This window comes from Amblyomma mixtum, chromosome 8 (genome assembly GCF_055824585.1).
Source record: "Amblyomma mixtum isolate Tamu chromosome 8, ASM5582458v1, whole genome shotgun sequence".
NCBI classification, from domain to species: Eukaryota; Metazoa; Arthropoda; class Arachnida; order Ixodida; family Ixodidae; genus Amblyomma; species Amblyomma mixtum.
This window is the reverse complement of record NC_143019.1, coordinates 71,370,655-71,386,946: the sequence shown is the minus strand read 5'-3', so window position 1 is coordinate 71,386,946 and position 16,292 is coordinate 71,370,655. Positions and strand designations below refer to the sequence as shown.

The following is a 16,292-nucleotide window of genomic DNA, read 5'->3' as shown; positions in this document are numbered from 1 at the left end:
AGTATTTTATTCTGCGTTGTTTGTTGCGTTATTAGTGTACATTACTAGCTTTATTTCATACTTCGTTATTACATGTATTTTGCTTCAAGTGCCGTATTTTCATGCTTATATCCCCCCTCCCCCCTGTAGTACCCTCGCACGAGGGCCCTTAGGGGTATTGTAAATAAAATAAATAAATAACTATTACGTGCCGCATGGGAAAGCCAACTTTTGACCCCGGGTGTACGGTGAACCCTTGATTAAATAAGTCTCGCCCTTGAACAGCTCAGTTGATGAGGCGGTCAGCCTCAACCGTATACGTATTCGTGCACAAACCGTTGGAAACAGCCAAGCGTCAGCGCGTGATCGATGCGATGTCAACCCCGTCGCATTTTTTTTTTTTTTGCACCGAAGGAGAAGCGTTGCGACACCGTGACGGTGATGGAGCTCAGGCGAAGATTTTATATATAGATATATACACAACACACAAACACACACACATACGCTGCACTTGGCTGCACTACAAGACCGGAGCATAGGACGGGCTCTTTGCACGTCGTTCATCGAAGTGAACGAAAGAAGGGAAAACGGCATTGAAAGGGTAAGAAGGATGAGATGAAGAGTGAACGAAGGAAAGAAAAAGGTGAACGAGAAAGGAGGAACGAAACCACCAGACGGAACGACAATAACTGGCTATGGAAAGAGATGAGAGGGAGGCGGTGGGGGAGGCTACGATAAATGACCGAGACGGTTGCGTCACCGGAGAGCGGTGCGCATTCCGAGAAAAGCGCACGGCAGAAAAGGGGGGGAGGGGGGGGGGGATCCCGAAATTCGCGGGGGCGCCTCTCTTTTAATTGAGAAACGCGTCGAGATGACCTTGCGTAAGACGCGGGCGCGAGGATGATTTCGAAAGCTAACGGGGTTCGAGGTGGCTATAGTGGAACGGCCCCGCTATTATGCGCCATACGTACTATCAGCAATGAATGAAACGCGAACAAGAAAACTGAGGGGACATCTCAAAGACACCGCAATATTAGCGCCTGGAGTGGAAACGCTAGCGAGGTTGATTACACTTCTGAAGAAGAGTCTTCGCGCCTTTGAAGAGAAAAGAACCTGAGCAGGTATTGAGCTTTCTCGGGATAAAATATTCTTATTTTGCGTTTCGTGGCTCAGCTCTCTTGTTCGCGTTTCATTCCTTGCTGATAGTACACTATACACAGTCCTGGAGTGATTGCGAAGCCCAAGGAGTATTGCGCCTGCACACAGTATATACGCTGGCGGAAAACGTTATGAAGTCGACGTGCTCGGCATATATGACACCGGCACGCTAATTCCAGCCGTCTCCGTGGAGTCACACCTGCGTTTTTGGTGCAAAAACATTACATAGCTCAGTTGTGTCCGCAGAACGTGGCCGCAAAACGTGTCCACACGATGACGTCACTCCAGATCAATGAATGTGTAAAAGATTAATGATAATTAATAATAAATTAATGGTGTTATATGCCGCGATTAAGAATGATGCCGGCACACCGTTAGGTAGCAAGAACAATTAAGAAATTGGTGCAATTAAGAGTAAATGAGCTCCCCCCCCTCTCTCTCTCTCTCTCTCTCACACACACACGCACACACGCGCACACACACACAACTTTTACGCTAACTGCACAAATACCGTGAAAACTAAACAGACTTCTGACACTAATAAGCGAGGCGTTCAACCTTGCAGAATGGCTATGCATACAAGCATTTCATTACGAGCACATCTGTGCGCCATCCAAAGTTCTTTAATTGGTTTTTCGTTGGTCACGAAAATCCCCCCCCCCCCCCCCCCACACACACACTTTTTTTTTTTAGGAAAGCAAATGGCGCAGCAACTCTCGCATCTCAAAGGACACTTCAACCGCGCCGTCAGGGAAGGGAGGAAGGTGGGAGTGAAAGAAGAAAGAGAGAAAGGTGTCGTAGTGGAGGTCTCCGGAATAATTTCGACCACCTGGGGATCTTTTAACGTGCACTGACGTCGCACAGCACACGGGCGCCTTTCGCGTTTCGCCTCCATCGAAACGCGGCCGCCGCGGCCGGGTTCACGGAACTCCCATGAGGCGTCCGTTACGAAACACCGAGCCACCGCTCTGCCAGCCGTTCGAATGAAAATCACGTAGGCTAATTGTTATGCCAGTAGTGTCACAAGGAGAGGAGTTCAATGCAGTTCAAGAAACAGTTAAACAGTTTTGTAGTGAGGCTTATCAATATTTTTTTCTCACATAAAGAAAAAAGGCGCAAACATAGCCAAAAGTTATGAGCTTTCGTAGTATGTTCCAGCATGTTCTTATAAGACAGAATATAGATGAGTCTAGTTAGAGCAGACTCCCCGCACCACTAAAGTATCGCGGGTCTCATAAGACAGCGACGAAGTCAACCATCTCCGAGGCCCGACTGTCGCCACGAGCAAGCGAATAATGCCAATTACCCCCAGCAAAAGACGTGTCCCGCCAGCCGACAAGCTCTCCCCTGGGCTACACATAGAAGCTTCGAGACGAGCAGAGATGCGCCACGAGGCCTTGGTAATATTAATCTGTCCTAAATTTTAAAACGCGTCGGACAAAAAGCGCCTTTAGAACGGGAGCCGTGTTAGACGTCATTATCAAGCACTCTTCTTAGGCTATCCTCAGTAGATATTTTGAATGCGTTGGCATTTGGTGGTGGTATAGTATACTTAATTTCGTTATATCCGAAGTTGACACAATAAAGTTCGCTATATCCGAGATCCACACCAGAAAGTTCGTTGTGTCCTTGGTGGCATACTTAGGTTCGTTATATCCGGAGTAACACACGATAGTTCGTTATATCAGAGGTTAACGCACTCGACGCCGTGACGGCGCTGGCAATTTCCGCTTGCACAGACGGACCCTTTTAATGATAACGCACTAATAATAACACCCCTTGGGGAAAAAGTATGGAAGAGGAAGTGAAAGAAGAGAGAGAGTCCCGTAGTTAAGGCTTAGGATTAATTTCAAGCCCCACGGGGTTCACAACGTGCGCTCATATCGCACAGCCCATGGGCCTTTTTCGTTGCGCCTGCATCGAAACGTGTCCGCCGTGATCAGGATTCGAACCCGTGACATCGCGGTCCCAGCCGCCGCACGCCACGGCTCCTCGACGGGTGCTCCGAATAATCAGATGTTTATACTCGCGCGCCAAAAAATTGCGAGGACACTTTGGCAACTGAAGTGTTGAGAGTCGAAAGCCGAGGACACTATGCCGTGACGACTTCCGGTGGATGTGACGTCACAGCGTTCCCGTGGCTACATCGATGCCCAAATTATACATCTTTCGGGGATCTTAAGTCTTAATCACGCTTAATTACACATTTTTCCATCTAATTTGACACAAATCCGACGTTTTCCCGACCATTCTGTGAAAATTTTCACTATGCCGTGACGACTTCCGGTGGATGTGACGTCACACCGTTGCCGCGGCTATATCGACGTCCGCGCTATTTGGACGCAATTTCGAGATTTTTGCCTATAATTAACTACCTAACCTACGGTCATCAAACTTGGCTTCTAGGTCCATTTCTTCCGTCTCTATCTGAAGCAGCCATTGGTTTTCTTCTTTTTCAGTTCCCGAGTTAAACGCGTGTGACACGCTTTGTTGACGGGCGACAGTATGAGCCATTAAAGGCTTTCGCCTTATAACTTGGAGGAAATGTTTTGTACACACAAGGGATAATCATTACAAAATAAAAGATGTACTAGGTACTACTCTCGTATTCACCCTGGATGCCCCGTTTGTTCTACAGTGCAGCGCCTCCTTCGATACTGCTCGCACGTGCATTCGCCGCTCGCTTTGTGGCAGGTGCGGCGCCCATACAAATTTCCGCCGGCACGCGTATACACTGACTGCAAGGAAATAGCGCGCGCTGCTTATCAGCGAGGTCGAAGCGTTCGAACACACGCATGGGAGGATAAAAGAAATGCCCACCTAACGCCCCCTATTGTGTTACGTAATCTCGGACAGCGGATAAGACCAGTAGCACGTACCAAGCAACGACCCAGATGCATACCGCGGAAGCGTCGGGAAGTTGGAACAAAGTTCCTGGCGAAGAACAGTTGAAGACTCGAGCGCCATGACTTACAGCTGCGGTTTATTATAGGTGTGTGTGTGTGTGGGGGGGGGGGGGGGGGGGGGGGGGCGTTGTTTCGGCTGAAAGCGAAAGTAACTAAAACGATAACAGTAAGACGAAGATTATTTTTTTTTGAAATTTGGTTTCAACCGAGAAAAGGTCAGTATCGTCAGATGTACATGCGCCTTAGCTAGCTGGCTGTTGAGTACGAGTTGCAATCGACCTGTAGATAGATTGAATGGAATGCAGAAAAGCCAGGAGTGCAGCGAGGCAACGCAATCGCTGGACTATGCGCTGCAATTGCACGCGTTTTGAGGCACACTGCTCCGCCGCACTAGACAAACGCCCGGTGCAGACTGAAGGTCTCCACTACCCTGCCAAGCTTCGTCAAACAGAGGATTGGGTAAGAAGTTGTCGCACAGGGTGTGGGGACGCTAACAATTTAACCAGCCACGCACGGGTGCGATAAAAAGCTGTCATGTTCTGGCTTCCGCAGCGGTTAAGAGGCACTTCCACCGCTGCCATCGGCAAGTGCGGACCACGTGATCGAAGGACCCCTGGAGTCCTGAATTTCGGCCGTGGTCACTCCCTTTCCAATCCGAAACTGAGTTTATGAGCCGTTCCTTGCTTTCACGGTTCGTTCCTCCAATAAAGGAACGAACAGCGTGCCACAGCAAATACACTTGCACTTATCACAACCAGATGAAGCTGCTTTGACATGAAGGCGGCTATAGATATAGAAACGTTTGTTTGTTTATTTATCGGGGTTTAACGTCCGAAATCGACTCAGGCTACGAGGGACGCCGTAGTGAAGGGCTCAGGGTAATTCCGACCACCTGGGGTTCTTTAACGTGCACTGACATCGCACAGTACACGGGCCTCTGGAATTTCGCCTCCATCGAAATTCGGCCGCCGCGGCCAAGATCGAACCCACAGTCTTGACAATATCAATTGCTCACATATTTTTCGAACAAGATTCTGCTGCCTTGTCAGCTTCATTTCCGGAGTTTTTAAACGAGCTTCTTTCCTCCCGGAGTTTTTCTCACGCAGCTTCTCTCGCATACATTGCCACCAGCTTGCACGCCGAAGATCAGGGCGGAAACCCACAGCGTGCTGCCCTTCGCTCGGTGAATATCGCCAGGAGGTCAACCAAGAGGTCAACTCAGGGCCCAATGCAGACCGACGGTGCAAGTTCTGCGTACGCCGATACCGCTAAACCATAGACACGTTTCACATTCTGAAATTTTCGCCTCCCGACGGTGAGATTTCCGTCGATCTGCGACAGGAACGACTCTCCCTCCTCGGTCTAGCCGCACACCACTTGCGATGTCCTGCCGTCCGGTTGCAACACAGTCGCAGCGTCGGCGCGATTGCTCTGCGACCGACCAATGAGGAGCTTCGTGACATCGCGTCACGTGACTTGTCGGCAGAGCAGCGGAGCGGCAAATGCGAGGAGTGGGCAGCGAACCTGCTCGTTGCTCCCACCGAAGTCGGGGAGTACGCCCTATATTAAACGTGCCTAAAAGAGCACCGCGGTGCTTTCCTCAGTACTGATTAATATCAATGAATGGATTCATCATGCGTTCCAGAGAGCAGGGCAAAAAGAATTATTGAAATCGGAGCGTGCAAACGAAAGTTATTCCACTTTGAAAACTCGAAATGAAAAGATCAGACGAAAATGCATTTCGTTCACCCAGTACCGAGATTGGGCGCGACCAATCAGAACCGCACATAGCGCACACGCAGCGGAAGCTCGCATGCAACTGTTGCTTTGTCGGGGCACCCCACAGCCGCGCTGTCTACAGCCAGCGCTGTGGACAGGGCAGGGGTGACTAACAACAAACGAAGCTCCGATGTTTCTCTGTTGGCAGGATGGGAAGGCACAAGGCCCACCGGTCGCAGCACCTTCCATAAATCCACTAAAGATGTCGCCTCATACCCTTAAGGCGGAGCGTGTCCCCTAATTTTTCCCATTCAGTGAAAAGAGCTCGGACACGCTGCGCCACATAAACAAAAAAAAAAAGAGGCCGCCAAAGACTGCAGTCCGAAGCCAGCATCATCCCCCGACGCGCCGTTGATTGCCTTCGTACGCAGTACAATGAACTCCGCAATCGCCCGTGGGCACCGCGCCGCATATACATACCGACCAGACGAAGCAGCCGAGAGCGCAGCCCCATCCATCCATCCCTGGGATACGCACACACAGAGAATCCGGCCGAGACACGCAGGATTCAGCCACAACTGGAGGAGGCCCCACTCGACAAAGGCTTCTTCTTTATCTCGACTTTCGAGATAAAAGAGCCCAACGAACCGCAGACGGAGCACACTTCGTAAACACCGCGTAGCCATCGTCAACCGCCGGAACAGTGTCCAGTTCCGTGCAGCGTTCGCTTCGAACTTGTCGCTAGAATTCAGTGCACTCGCGTGCCGACAAATTCACGAGTACGTATTCAGAAGTAGAGCATGTTACAGGCAATAAACGTTGCGAAAGGAAAACGCGGCCTCCCTGCACGGAAATATCGAGACACGTTGTATGATCCCGCGGAAGAAGTACACAGGACGGCTAACACAAGGTTCTCGTCATAGGCACAAGTGGAAAAAAGACGAAACCCTGTAATTATTAGAAATCGACGAGGGTACGACCTTTAAGAATGGGACCAAGGCAAACGCACAACGACATAAGGTGCATATGTCCTCTCACGGCCGTTCCCTACATGGTTTTAATTCCGCATAACATCGTTTTTCTGGTAAAAAACGGTTAAGCCTAACTATCATTGAATAGCTGAAACGTCTTCTACTTCGTCATGTCCTGCCCTCTGTGCTAGACAAGCTAGTAATCTCCAGAAACAGTCATAACCACCCGACCGTTGCACGCTGACTGTGCTGTCGTCTACACGTATATCGGGACAGCTTATTATACTGCATGGTGCACAGAAATGCGACGACGCGCCTCTAAGCCAGTTTCGCCATGTCAAAGACGCTACCACAGCTTCACAATACGGTCGCGTTAATGAAACCAAAGCTGAAGATAGAGAAAAAGGCCGCCCCGTTTTGCACGATCCGAAGAGAAACCAAGCGCAGTATATGCGCTTTTTATAAAGCACTTTAAAGCGCTGGTTTGCGCAAAGGAGTTCAAACGCCGTGGGACCGACGTCTGATTACTGCCACAAGCTGGCAAGACACGGACGCTACAACTACTGCACAATGTCCCCCGATAGTGAAGGCTGACTGAAAACAAAGCATTTAGCCCGCCGTTTCTCATATTTTGTTTGATATTCGAGTTTTGCGAGATTTTACGAATTCTAGCCGACACTGCACCGCCCCTTCCCGTCGGTCATAATTCTCGTCGCTGTGAACGCTTAGTAACCAAGGAAGACTTTCACTCCCCCAATCCCCTGTGCAGCGCAGAGAAGGTGATCTCCTATTAGAGAGACAGGTTTAGGTTTAAGTTTATGGGGTTTAACGTCCCAAAGCGACTGAGGCTATGAGAGACGCCGTAGTGAAGGGCTCCGGAAATTTCGACCACCTGGGGTTCTTTAACGTGCACTGACATCGCACAGTAGACGGGCCTCTAGAATTTCTCCTCCAAAGAAATTCCAGCCGCCGCGGCCGGGATCGAACCCGCGTCTTTCGGGTCAGCAGCCGAGCACCATAACCGCTGAGCCACCGCGGCGGCCCTATTAGAGAGACAGTTGCACGCGCTGCACACAACTGCTTCACTCATCCAGAATCACTACATCAAGGCCAAGCACACAATCGAAATTTCAACAGCTCCAGCCATGCCTGTACTTTCGCAAGTTAGGCATAGACTCTTAGGCGATCTTCGATGGATCATTTGAATGCGTCACCATTATATTTTGCATCTGATTCTGTCATCATTCTGCCTTAAGGACGCGATAACGCTATTTCCTATATATTGTGACGAAGACGAAGCTGGCGGTGGCGCGGGACGGAGCGCCCGTGCTAGGCCAGCGGCCATTAAATCATCTCATAGCCATGGTTCACCACGTCTCATTCTTCGGCTGGCCGCCGCGTAACATTTGGTGTGAGGTGCTGGGGTCCCTTCATCGCCATCCTGGTCACGGAGCTTCGGCGACCTGGGCCTGCCGTGGACGTCGGCCGTGAGTACCTAGTCAGCGCCGCACGGCCGTGCCCCAGCCCGCCCGACCTGAACCGACCTCGCCGCTCACCCCAGCCCCGTCCCCCGCCCGGACCACAAGACACGACGATCCAGGACCCGACCGACCCGAGACCCGGCCGACCCGAGACCCGACCGACCCAAGACCCACACGGGCAGACACCGTCCCCCTGCCCCTGCCGTCCGGTGCGTCCAAGGACCTCGGCCGTCAGCTCCTGGCACCCTCCGGCCCGGATGCTTCGTTGACCGGGACTCATTCTCTCATCTTTCTCATCGTGGCGGCCAGCACTGCACCATCTTCTACATATTGTCCGATCCTTCACTCAAGACCATCGCCATTTCGCCGTCTGTTCGTCACCGATCGGGACGATCGCTCGGAGGCCCCGGGTAGTGTGACGAAGACGAAGCTGGCAGTGGCGCGGGACGGAGCGCCCGTGCTAGGCCAGCGGCCATTAAATCATCTCATAGCCATGGTTCACCACGTCTCATTCTTCGGCTGGCCGCCGCGTAACAATATGGAGAAGGTCATTCTCTACTTAACATTCATATATCCCTGGGAGTCCTCATACCCCTACTGGCGCAGTGGCGCAGCGGTTAAGCGATGCGCCACAGCCCTGCGATGACAGGTGCTGCCACCGGTGGGGCTGGTGTCACCCAGGTTGTTCATCCCCAGCAACGTTTCGAGACAAATGATTAATTTAAATGTCGCCTGGCACAGTGGGCAAGTTGTGATGGCGTAACAAGGCTCGCACCGCGTCACGTGTAACGGCGGTCGCCATTTTCGCTTGCGTAGACACTTCTAATGCGAACGCTTTAATAAGTATTAGCATAACGTATATATACCACTACCTCATACCGACAGCGCATGCGCAGACAGAACTAAGTGGAAAAGCGAACACCCTGCACGAAGGACTGCCCTGGGAGGGATGTCGCACCCACTTTGAAACGTCCGTTCTCCGTGGTTACAGCGCTCGTCTACCGAGCCGGAGTACCCAAAGGGCTCTGGTGAAACGGGCGAGAGACGGGGCCTCGTCGTGCGGTGTCCCGGACTAGGGACGCCGACCATGTAGCGGGGCCACTCTGCGGCTCCCAAACTTTTTCACAAAATAAAAGTTTTCACCACCACCACCCGGGTTCGAACCCGACCGCGGCGGCCGCGTTTCGATGGAGGCGGAACGCAAGAGGCGCCCGTTATTAAAGATCAGGGTAGCATCAGCATCCCACCGCTGCCACCAGTTATTACGGATCAGGTGGTAGCAGTATCCCACCGCTGACACCAGTTGTTACGAGTCGTGGTAGCATGGTCGTGCCGGAGAGGGGATGAGGAAGGTCGGAGACGAGGTTACGGGAAAGACAAGAATAAGAACTTTATACAAGTGAATTTACATTATATACAAAACAGCAACTGAGAGAACGTCTCAGTAAGAGAGTCTCGAAAACAAGGAGCAAAGCTACATGACGATCAGCTCAGATGGTCAGGAGCTTCTCGGCCGTCCAAGGCACCGAGTTTTATAGCGTTTCCCTTCCCTGGGCTCCCTAGATGGGGGCCGGGCCCGCCGAGGAAAGAGTGTCCTGAAAGTTCACTGTGGCTAGAGTTACTGTATATGCTACCAAAGGTAGCATATAGGCTCCCAAAGCATCGCCGGGTGGCGCTGCTGCGCCTGATGTGCAGCGCCATCTATGGGAGAAAAGTAAAAACTGGGGCGCTGCTCGCTGCTCGCGCTGCTTTCACCACGCTTCTTTGCACGCGCGCTCTCTTGCACGTGCGCGCGCCCGCGCTGTCGCGATGTGTCGCCTGCATGAGCCACAATAAGATCGTTCAGACTGACGCGCAGTACTGCAATGCAAACTTAATTAAAGGGGGGAAACTGATTAGTCGCGTCTACTGTGTGGAGCAGACGGTCGACGATGAGGAGGCCCATTTGACTGTAAAATGCGTTTCTCGAGTGAGTATTAACGTCGTACTGTATGACATGTAACTAGAGGTAAGTCCACGGTATAATTATATGCTCGAAATATGCGAAGTACTATCAGCTCTGAGAAATAAAGCGAGACACTTGTTGATCGTAGTTGTCAGTTGTTGCATGCGATGCGCAGGGCGATCCACTTACGTGCGAGTCGAAAGGACATGCGACCAGGCAACAGTTCGTCAACATTCTACTCCACCTTGGGGGAACCCCCTAAACATTTGACCACCATTGTTCACACTTGCAAGTGCGACCTGCGGGTCGCCTTCTTGCTTGAAACGAAAACTCTCCGGAATAACATTGCTTGCGCGCTTTCGAGAATTTCGTCTGCTTTGACCGCGTCTCCTGCACTCGCACTCGGTGCGATTCTCAATGCACTACGGTGACCAGGAGGATGTCGTGACGGTATTGATGTGCACCGCAGTCGTATAAGCGTCATGATGACAGCGACAGCGGCGCGCTTCTCAGGGCCGGCCTGCCGACCTGTTTGCCTGCCGCCGCCGTCAGAAAAATACGCTAATATTGTTTGTTCGCGTTCATACCAAACCCTGGAGTAGAGCAACGTCAAAAATGAATCATTTTTGAGGATCGTTGGCCAATACCGAGCTGCTGGTAGAAGCGATAACTGCGATACAAGCATATTTCTTTTCCAAAGCCGCTTTGCTGATGCCCTGTGCTGCTCGCCTGTTGTCACCTGGCTCCGCAGTTAAAGGCATCACGGAAATCGATCACGTCTTTGTTTTATTATGTGACGGTGAACATAGTAAAACGGTGACGCGAGTAGCACCTTTATTACAGCGCTGGCCAGTTCCGAAGTGCCCTCAGCTGCAGCATCGATGCGAAATGATTAGGCTTAGCGACGACTACGGCAGCGAGGGAGCAGCGCAGCTCGTCGCCCGGCGTGGCCGCGGGCGACGTCGTTGCCGAAAGCTCTACTGTCCGCGGACGGCGTCATTGCCAAAAGCTCCACTGTTCTCGCCGATTAGTTCAGCGGCTTGCGACTCGCAGTCGCAAGGCTGGAAAATCGAGCAGCGAGCGACTTGCCTGCGCGTCGTCTGCCACTTTTTTCGTGCATGGTAGGGACAGACTCACTGGCTCTCCGAAGAGCGCGGCCGCATACTCGCGTGTTCGCGGTAAGAGTGTATCACCGTGTACATACGCTTTGGTTTTTACATTACGGCCTTAGTACTACCTCCTTTTTGCTTCGCCGAGACCGCGTCTGTCAGCGCGAAGATTGCGCCTCGCGCGACTCTCCCGTCGCGCGTGCACACAAAGCTAGCAGGGCGTCTGCTACGGCGCCGCCCCGAGTTTCCGCTGCTCGCCGCTGCGGCGCTGCGGCGCTGCGGCGATACCTGGGCGCCGCCATGTTTGTTTTACTCGAGCGCCGCCTACCGCCGACGCCATCTTGGGCTGATAATTTGCAGCCGGTGGGCTGCAGACGAAGCAGCGTGCGATCTCTGAAAGTGTCATTCGCCCGTTTTATTCCTGCCAAGCCTAGAAATTTTGGGTGGGCGTTCGCCTCGTGTCCATCCTCGTTTGTGCTATGCCATTAGCTCCTGCAATAACCAACTGGGAGCAAGCGACCGTTCCTCAACGCAGCGAACGATCAGCATCGGTGAGTGCCATGCTCGCAGTTCACGCGTGCTTTTTTGTCGCCGGTTGCCTGTAGGGCGAATGCGGCACGGTGTTGCATGTTAGAAAAAACGCAAGCAAAATGTGTTGAAACACAAGATCGCAGGAGAGCAATGAATATCTAGTTTTTCGTGGAGCGCAGTTTTTCATGAACTCTCTCGCTGCCTGCTTGGACATGGCGAGTGTGACAGTTTAGATGCTGAGCTTGCGACAGAGTACCCCGTTTACAAACTGAACATTTTGGAAACAGCGAGTACATGACCGAAACGAATCCACTTCTGATGATTAGAATGTTTGTTTGCGGAGATACGCGCGATGAAATTGAAATTCGGCCCCTCCTGCCGCTTGAGTAGGGCTGTTCGTACTACGAGCGATACAAGCCAGTTGACAAAGCAATTCGCATTCTCGCCTTCTCCGCTCCCGCCAGTACTCACTGGTGCACAAATACCAGAAAATGTGCAGTTACACGATCTAATAGGTTGGTACGCTAATGGAACGCTATTACCACTTACACTGACAGGCAGAATCGCCGCACCTGTGTTGAGAATTCCAATCTCAATCGGATCGGGGCACTGCTCAAGTCGCTGCGTTTGTTGTATCTCTGGCACGGTTATGCATAGTGTGGATTTTTTTACAGTGCATTCGATGCGATTTCAGTCGAATAATTTATTACAATGCTTGGCAGAGTTTACCGTCCTGTGCATGCCGTGTATTTTTTCATCTTACGTTGCCATGGCTGCATTTTTCCTCACTTTGCAGTTGGGTAAAAGTTCATGTCGCCGCTTCTATGCATGCCATGCTGTGCAAATTAAATTAGTATTTTTGCACTAACGACATGTTTATTTTTTTCAGGTGGCGATCCCCACACCCTCCCGATATTGACGATCATGTGGGGCGGCGAAACGAAGTGGCCAAATTTGTGAAGTCCTCACATAGTGTATTGCTGAATTAAAAGAACTTTGCCAAGGCCGTCGAAATACTTGATCTCTTAAAATTATGCACAGATTACAGTTTGGTAACCCAGGCGCTGCGCTTCGTTCCGCGCCCGATATTAGGCACAGGCAGTGGGTTTGTTTCTGTCTATTTCGTTCACAAAGTGCGCTAACGTTTAAGCTTTTTGTTGGCGCAAGTATTTTTTGTTCAACTACGCCCACTGCCAATGCAACTCGGGACGGGCGGAAAAGCGGTGAAGAAATGGACACCGCAGACGTGCTGAGACCTTCACATAACATGGTGCACGTAAATACTGGGGGCGTTTGTTTTTTTCTACTTTCGTCGACTATTTCCGCAACTGACAATAAAACAATGATGTCTAGAAGACGTTGGTGTTTCGTACAACATTTCTGCTTTTGTTGTACAGACGCAAACACGCGCTTGACCGGTAGCTAAGCAGCCGCGGCCGTTGCTCCGCGCGCCGGATTATCAGCCCAGGGGAGGACGGCAACAGTGGGGTGTCGCGCAGCGCACGTGTTTGAGAGTATTTCTCCCTCTCCTGCCCGCTCCTCGTAAAATGGTGTATACAGTAACTCTAACTGTGGCACCCATCACACACTCTCTCAATAGGGAACACGTCCACGTCACGTGTTGGGAGAGAGAGAGAAGGATGCCATCTGCGTCGCGCAGATTCTGGAAGGTTCTCGAACAGCGTTGCTGCGCTTTTTTTCATGTGGTCACACGTGCAGGGTCGCACGTGCGGTTGCACGCGCAAGTCCGCGCGGTGTAGCGGAAACGGTCGCTGACCACTTCTTCCTGGAAGACGGACGCTGCTGTCAAACTTGATGCCCGGCTGACACCTGGGCCCCTTGGAATGTCTAGTACTGCCGAACGTGGCAGCCAACTTCTTTCTGTATTGTAGGGTGCACGCAGAGCTGGCTGGCTAGATGCGGGGTGGATGACTGACGCCGCTTCCGTGGCTAATTCAGGCGTTGACCCCGCGTGCCCTTCGTGACTCATCGGCATTCCGCTGCAACCGCGCCGATTTTCCTCTCGCGACGAAGGCGAAACGTAACACCGTGTACTGTGCGATGTCAGTGCACGATAAAGATCCCCAGGTGGTCAAAATTACTCCGGAGACCTCCACTACGGCATCTCTTTCTTCTTTCAATCCCACCTCCCTGCCTTCCCTTACGGCGCGGTTCAGGAGTCCACCGAGAGATGTGAGACAGTTGTTGTTGTTGTTCACCTCTTAGAATGGTGCATACCCACACAGGGGGATCGGCCAAGAAGTGGGATGCATAGAGAGTTTTTGTGAAGTTTTTTTTGTTTTCTTGGGAAAATAAATAGATAAATTAAGTAATAAATAGAAATAACAGAAACAGATACAGCGCCATTTCCTTTCCTCAAAAAAAAAGACAAAAAAAATACCATTTTCCTACGCGGGAAGTTCCACCGGCGGACACACCGCGGCGCTACCTACACACACACAACGCTGTCCCATAAAAGAGTGCGGAGGAAGATGCACCTTAACGCCACGATGTATAGTACACGTCTCAAGGGCAGCAGCTGCGGACCTGCGCTGCTTGCCAGTCGTTCGACAGAGAGGGGGCTTCTCGGAACAATCTAGAGCAACGATTTAATCGTACGAGCCGACGACTGCGTTGACGGCAGCGCCATTGTACTCTAGACGCCGCGAATTCAAATGTGCAGACGCTTATGCGTTACTCGTCCACTGTACAGCGACGCGTCAATGTTGTGCGCCTTGTAAGATGTTCGTATACAAGACCGGAATCACGCCAGTTGCCCATTAAATACGGGTAAGATCATTCCGGTTCCTAATACCTTATTTCTGATTACGTATTTTGATAACGCAGGGGCATCTTTCACCAAAGGGTGCCGTGGCAAAAGGTGTTTTCTTCTCAAGGTGTGGTCACGGAATCATTCTGAGAGCATTTCACCCAAAAGAAGCCGAACACCAAGCCAGGAAAAAGCTTGTGCCCATTGTACCACCGGTAGGTACCCGGCGGCACTGGGGATCGAACCCGCACATCCCGCATGCGAGGTTCTCCAAATAACCACTCCTCTCATAACTCCCCTTTTATATTTGGGGTACTTAAAAGTTTCATTCTTAGAACCCTTCTCTTTCGATAGGCGTTAACGACCTTCCCAGCAAGATCTCTTCGACATGTTTCTGTTTGCTGATTATATTTACTTATCGACCGATCATAACAGCTCGGATGTCTTCATTGTTCAACGGGGACTACACAACGCGGAGAAACGATGTAAAGCGTGGTTACGGACATTGGAGGTTCGCCGCGGCTGCTCAGCGTAACACCTAACTATGTTGTTAGTAGAGTAATATCATCTTTGTTTTTTCATAAATACCTGGGCATTATGTTAAATGCGCAGTCTTCAGCGGTCATATATCACATAACAAAAACAAATGACCAGGCATAAGCGCGTTCTCGGTATCATCCGGTGTAAACTTGAAATTCGCCTCCCCATCTGTAAATATTCTTCCTTAGAAATATTTTGCAAGCCTTAATCTTTCCATGCGCAGTTTGGCACCATCAGCGGACTAATCTTTCTATCAATCCCGAATCAATCCAGAGCAGTGCAGCTAGATTTATCTTCAAGGACTATTCTTATAATACTAGATGCGTTGATAGCGCCTGTGCCGCGTGTCATGTGTGCGTTATCGGATGCCTGAAACGTTGTCTGTCCGTGACGTCACTTGTCACATGAGTGCTTGCTATATAAAGATGCTGCTTGCGTGAAATAAAGACTTATTGTTATCGTGTTATCGGGCCAGTCTCAGTTCCTTCCTGCCCGCTGCCCGGCCGCGCTCGGCGTCCGGCAAGGGCCCTATCGCCACACTAGATCCAATCTAATGCCGGTCCTCCTAACCAAGAACCGAAGCGACAAATGATCCGGCTCTATTTCTAGCACGACTTTTATCATATCCCAACCGATAACACAGTCATATTGGCTCTATGTCTAGCATTACTTATCATATCCCAACGGATAACACCGTCTTATCGCCTGCTCACCGCCACTCTTTCTGCAAAAGACATTCGAAATCAGTACACCATCTTCACGGGAACACACAATCGCACCATCACTCATTTCTTTTTGTGCAAATAGCCAAAGATTCGAACAGTCTGCCCGCAGAAGTCGTGCGCTATTCCAAGGATGCCACGCATTTCAAGACTGCCATTAAGCATGCCATCCCTCCCTAAATCCGCCCAACCCTCGAAAAAAACACCTCCCTAGAGGGCATCTGGCAAATGAATAAATAAATAGCTGAACATTAAATAAGCGAAGAATAAACGCCTGGCTCTGTTCGTCTGATACCACAGAGCCAACTACGGCACTTGGAAGGCTGTGCGCGTTCGGTTACTTCTCGCGAGTACCTCCGCGTAGAACCACCACAAACATTTCGACTCCCCTGCTGGCTGGGCCCTGACTAGTTCTCCTCAGGATCACAAACATGTCGCATTTGTGTGCTTTCGAGAACAGA

At 51.0% G+C, this 16,292-nt stretch overlaps 1 protein-coding gene across 8 annotated transcripts in view; it reads right to left on the bottom strand.

Annotated features, from left to right (window-relative positions):
- The window catches only part of LOC149332913 (uncharacterized), a 333,095-nt gene that overhangs the window by 23,870 nt on the left and 292,933 nt on the right, over positions 1–16,292 (bottom strand). Inside the window, exon 1 of one of the 8 annotated variants that reach the window (XM_089558488.1) lies at positions 6,243–6,342. The exons of the other annotated variants lie outside the window; for them this stretch is intronic. The gene's annotated coding sequence lies outside the window, so the exon portion shown is untranslated. Of the gene's footprint in view, positions 1–6,242; positions 6,343–16,292 lie in introns of those variants that run through there. 8 annotated transcript variants of the gene reach the window in all.